Source organism: Prunus dulcis, chromosome 8 (genome assembly GCF_902201215.1).
Source record: "Prunus dulcis chromosome 8, ALMONDv2, whole genome shotgun sequence".
Lineage (NCBI taxonomy): Eukaryota > Viridiplantae > Streptophyta > Magnoliopsida > Rosales > Rosaceae > Prunus > Prunus dulcis.
Genome location: NC_047657.1, coordinates 8,147,003 through 8,153,002, shown reverse-complemented (window position 1 = coordinate 8,153,002; position 6,000 = coordinate 8,147,003). Strand labels below are relative to the sequence as shown.

General features: G+C 35.7%; 1 long non-coding RNA gene across 2 annotated transcripts; it reads left to right on the top strand.

Moving 5' to 3' along the window:
- The first annotated feature begins 1,756 nt into the window (after positions 1 to 1,756).
- On the top strand, positions 1,757 to 3,799 carry LOC117637909. 2 transcript variants are annotated; one of them, XR_004587243.1, is made up of 3 exons: positions 1,757 to 1,841; positions 2,057 to 2,119; positions 3,338 to 3,799. It is a non-coding gene; the product is annotated as an uncharacterized LOC117637909 (long non-coding RNA). The 2 variants fall into 2 exon arrangements; XR_004587244.1 differs by having other exon boundaries at positions 2,025 to 2,119.
- Positions 3,800 to 6,000: the final 2,201 nt, after the last annotated feature.

Sequence of the window (6,000 nt, the reverse complement as noted above, 5' to 3'; positions counted from 1 at the left end):
AAAATTGTAAAATATAAAGAAAATATACATATGGGCAACATAATACTATGCAATAGGTGTAGGTGCCTTCCGGGCTTGAACCTTCACTTAGTGATGATAGTTTCCATTTGAGGAACCTGAGTGTACACAGTATTGAACTCGGTACCTTTGACCAAACTTCAACATATCCCACACATAGTATTGGTTGAGGCTTGGAAGCGGGGAAGCGCTATTTATGGCCATGCGCTAATCTTGATTCTCATGAGAGTTGCTAGAGAATAGCCCAATTCTCACAGTCGCGGCCTCAAGACGTCTCTCACTTAGGTGAGTTCTCCAAGAGTACATGTGACCTGCACTCTGCGGGAGATTGCCCGCCTCGAAACTCATTCAGGGATAACTCCCTTCCTAACGTCACATTATATAGCCCTGATGTCATAGGGATGAGCATGAGGACATCTCTGGGATGCCTCCACATGATATAAATAGTGCTCAATGAGTCACGCAGTATGGATTGTTTCTACCCATTGAACTTCCTTCATGGGATCGCCAATCACAGAAGTTGGGTTACCTCCCTAGGTGACTCCCTTATGGGCTTAAGCCCATCCCCCTCGACATTTCTAGGACTCTGCTCCTAGAAAGACCTTTAGTCAATTGGTCAGCAATGTTGTTCTCCGACTTCACATACTCCAAAGACACAATGTTCTTACTTAATAGACTCTTCATAGATTTATATCTCACATGTATGTGTCTGTTCATTTTCCTGTTTGTGTGAGATTGTTTCACCAAGTCTATTGTAGCCTTGCAGTCACAATGAATAGATAAAGCAGGCAATGGTTTCTCCACCATAGGCATATCCATTAATAAACTCTTAATCCATTCAGCCTTAGTGCAAGTAGTATCCAAAGCTATGAGTTCAGACTCCATAGTACTTCTAGAAATAATTGTTTGCTTCTTCGAACCCCATGAAATTGCAGCTCCACCTAATAAGAAAATGTAACCACTAGTAGACTTCACTTCTTCATTGTTAGTTATCCAATTTGCATCACTATATCCCTCTACTACATTTGGAAATCCTTTATAGCACAGTGAATAATCTATTGTTCCTCTTAGGTACTTGAAAACTCTTTCCAAAGCATTCCAATGTTCCTTGCTTGGATTATGTGTATACCTACTTAACCTTCCAACAGCATAAGCAATGTCTGGTCTAGTCTTATTTGCAATATACAACAAAGAACCTATCATCTGGGAGTACTTCAGCTGAGAAAACGGTTCACCTTGATTTTTCTTTAAATGAACATTGGGATCATAAGGTGTTGGTGTGGGCTTACACTCAAAGTAATTGAACTTCTTCAACATCTTCTCAATAGTACTAGATTGACTTAGAGAGATTCCTTGTGTCGTCTTCTCAATTTTCATTCCTAAGATTACATTTGCTTCTCCCATATCTTTCATGTCAAAATTCCTAGATAAGTATGACTTCACATTATTCACAATCTCTAAATTCGTCCCAAAGATCAAAATGTCATCAACATATAGGCACAAGATTACGTGTTCTCCATTATTCTCTTTATAGTAAACGCATTTATCATGACCATTAAACTTAAAATCATAATCTAGAATAACCTTGTCAAATTTCTCATGCCATTGCTTAGGAGCTTGCTTTAAGCCATATAAAGATTTAACCAACTTGCACACCTTGTGTTCTTGGCCCTTAACTATGAATCCTTCGGGTTGCTCCATATAGATCTCTTCATCTAAGTCTCCATTTAGAAACGTTGTCTTCACATCCATTTGATGAATCACTAAATTATGCACAGATGCTAAAGCTATCAAGGTCCTTATGGTGGTAATCCTAGAAACAGGTGAGTAAGTATCAAAATAATCTATCCCTTTCTTTTGTGTAAAATCCTTAGCTACCAATCTCGCTTTGTACTTATCAATACTTCCATCAGGTTTCAACTTTTTCCTAAACACCCACTTGCACCCTATCGCTTTATTTCCAGCAGGCAAATTCGTTAACATCCATGTGTTATTTTGAATTATAGATTGAAACTCATCATTTATAGCCTCTTTCCAGAATGGTGCATCCACAGACATAACGGCTTCCTTATAAGTTGTGGGATCTCCTTCTACTAGAAAGGTATAGAAATCATCTCCAAAGTTCTTCTCAATTCTCGCCCTTTTGCTTCTTCTAAGTTCTTGAGATTCTAAATTTTCAATCGTAGTTGAGCTAGAAGGCTTTTCACTTATTTGTACTTCCTTAGAAATTCTTGTCTTGTACGGGAAAATATCTTCAAAGAATGTAGCATCTCTTGCTTCCATAATTGTGTTGTTTGCAACCTCCTTTACTTCAGAGTTAATCACCAGGAATCTATTGGCACTACTATTTTTCGCATAACTGAGGAAAACTGCGTCTATAGTCTTAGGACCTATTTTCTTTCTCTTTGGATCGGGTATGAGTACCTTAGCTAAACACCCCCACACTTTTAGGATTCTAAGGTTAGGTGATCTTCTTTTCCATAACTCATAAGGAGTTTTCTCATTATCCTTTAATGTTATCCTATTAAGTATGAAACAAGCAGTTAACATTGCTTCCCCCCACAAATTTTCAGGTAGTCCACTACTAAGAAGCATAGAATTTACCATATCCATCAGGGTTCTATTTTTCCTTTCAGCCACTCCATTAGATTGGGGTGAATATGGTGGAGTAACTTCATGTATAATTCCATGTCTTTACAAAACACTCCAAGCTCATTTGAGGTATACTCTCCACCTCTGTCAGATCTAAGTCTTTTAATCTTTTTCTCCAATTGGTTTTCTACCTCATTTTTATAAATCTTGAGTTTATTAAACACCTCATCTTTTGTCTTAATAAGATAAATATGACAATACCTAGAGAAGTCATCAATAAAAGTCACAAAGTACTTGTTTCCACCTCTAGTAGGAGACCTATTTGAATCACACACATCACTATGTATGAGCTCTAAGATTTGGGTGTTTCTCTCTACAGGTTTGAAAGAATTCCTAGTTTGTTTGGCTTGAACACACACTTCACATTTATGCTTAAGGTCTATGTTAGACTTAGGGATTAGCTCAAGATCCATTAACGTTTTGATTTTGCTCAAACTTACATGTCCTAACCTTCCATGCCATACATTACAAGATTCAACGTTAAAAACTTGAGGAGAAATTTTATTATCTTCAAAAACTACATTTATTTTGAACAATCCATCACAAACATATCCTTTTCCAATAAAGACATCGTTTCTAGTAATAACAATCCTATTCGACTCCATTACAATTTTGTATCCTTGTTTTACTAAGGACGATCCACTGATAAGGTTTCTCCTCACTTCAGGAACATGTCGCACATCCTTGAGAGTTAGAGTCTTCCCAGATGTCATCTTCAATTCCACTTCTCCTATTCCACGTACTTGTGCGACGGTGTCATTTCCTAGGGTTACACTTCCTCCACTTGAGTTCTGGTAATTTTTGAAAAACCGTTTGTCAAAACACACATGTACGTTTGCCCCAGAATCTAACCACCAATCACTATTACTTAAATATGCGACATTAACTAGAGGCTTAAAACTATACCTTAGATTGGGTTCATCTTGATCATCTTGATCCACCAACACATTCACTTGGGCTTTAGGACCACTTTGTCCTTTGTTCCACTTAGGCTTGGGCTTGTAGGGCTCGGTCTTCTTGTAATGACAGTCTTTGGCCCAATGATTTGTTCTTCCACAAACGAAGCATGGTTGATCCCTATTGCCATTGGAATTGTTATGGGGTCTATTATGCTGGCGATTTTGGTTTCGGTTGAATTGATTATGGTTGGGTTGGCTATTTCTGTTTGTCCTCTTGAAAGATTTCCTTCTAGATTGGAAACGATTCCTATTGTTTGAAGTTTCCACTAGGTTCACATTTGTCTTTTCTTCCTTAGGCTTGTTACTTGATTTATGTTTCTCTTCAATCCTAAGGGAGTTTAAAACTTGGGTTAAGGTTAAAACTCCTTGTTTGTGCCTAAGCGTTTTTGCAAAGTTTAACCAACTTGGGGGTAATTTATCTATGAGACAAGAGACTTTAAACTCTTCACTAAACTTAGTACCCTTAAGTTCTATTTTCCTTAAAAAATCTTGGTACTCATGAATTTGTTCACTTACAGTTTTATTCTCAACCATCATATAGTTATTAAAGTTTGAGATTGTAAAACGATCTATTCCCGCATCTTCTATCCCATATTCAGCTTCTAATTCATCCCACAAAGTTTTTGCATTTTTAGTATCTTGATAAACATCATACAGATCATCAGAGAGAGCACTAAGGATTCTATTATGGCAATGATATTCTAATTCTTCTTTGGTCATCTTCTCCTTAGTTTTAGAAGTGGTTTCAGTAGTTTTATCAGGTGTGGTTTGATCTTCTAGGGCAGAAACTAACCCTAAAACAGTTAACCAATATTTAAGTTGTCTTTGCCACCTCTTAAAATTTGTCCCATTAAATTTTCCTGGTTTAACATTATTGGTTTCTACACTATCCATTTCAATTCCAATAAACAGTAATGAAGCAACAAAATCTGAAATTTAAATATAATAGAAATTAAGATTGAATATTAATCAAACAGTTGGTGGACAAACAATAACTTAAAGAAACAAACGTGCCAAATTTATGACAAAATATCTAACTTTAATTTTGTCTTAAAACAACGGTTACAAAATCTGATGCACTTAATTAATTTTTAAATTTGTTTGGGGTTGGTAACCAAAGCGTGTGAGCAATCAAAACACAAGCAAAACTGAAACGAGTAACTAAAACTTTCCAACAGTGGTACTTAAGGTTTTGAATAATAACTTTAATAAGTTTTTTTTAAAAACAAAGGTGCAGAACCAATTAGGTTAGAGGTTTAATATTGGTAAAAAGGTTTTCTTTAAAGTTGGACTTTAAAGCTTTGACTATTGTGTTGCTGAAAAATGAAAAACCTTAACTTTGGACTTTAAAGTTTTGAAAACTGTATAGACAAGCAATAATAGGAAAACACAGCTAATGAAGACAGAGAGTGTTTACGATTTGGAGAAACTTATAGCAACAACAAATACGGTAAGAATAATTTTAACTTACAAAGGCTTTAGATTGTTATTAAAAATTGTGGTTTTTCCCTTTTTATAAAATTCTTATTCAAAACTTTTAGATATAAATAATATACAAAATAAATATTAAACAGTAAAGTAAAATAAAGAGCCAAGTAAACAAATAAATAAAACAAGTTAAGATTAAGAAAGCAAGCCTGGTATAGTGAAAGCACGTCAAAGACGCTGTCCTAAAGCCTTTGTAGCCTCCCTACGTGCAGGTAATGACGGTCTACAAGACTCCAAGATACGACCCCAATACGCAGGCTTAAGATCCGCTATGAGCACGTTCACAGTCGGATAGAAAACTCAAAGCCACAGAACCGTTGCCCAAAAATAATATAGAAAGTATGGAATATGTGAAAGTATGAGAATAGAGAAATCTGATTGTAGTGTATTTTAAAATGTGAAGGAGGAGTGGCCTTTTATAGGCATCCAAAACTCGTAACCTCCAAACACATTTAATCATAAAAGTTGGTGGCAATGAATAGAAAATAAAAACTGAAAATTAAACAATTTGTAACTCCTATAATAAATAAAAGAAACCAGTCAAAAATTAAAACAGAAAATAAAACGTTTTAAAATTTAAAATCCTTTCAAATAATAACAGGTACTACAAAACAAGTTGTACTTAATACAAGCGTATATTATCTTGCTCTCTCTTGGCTGGCCACTTAGAGGAAAGAAAGGCTAGCACCCATTTTCTCCTCTTAGTTCCTTATTTTCTTATTCTCGTTCTACCTTGGTGAAGACTCTTTGGGGAGGCATAACCTCATTGTGCTTATTTTGAGAACAAAGTGGAGAATCAACACCTAAGGAACCATTCCCTATACTTGAATACCATTCTTGGATTCAAGATCTGCTCCAATGGTAAGTTCACTTTCTACCTTCT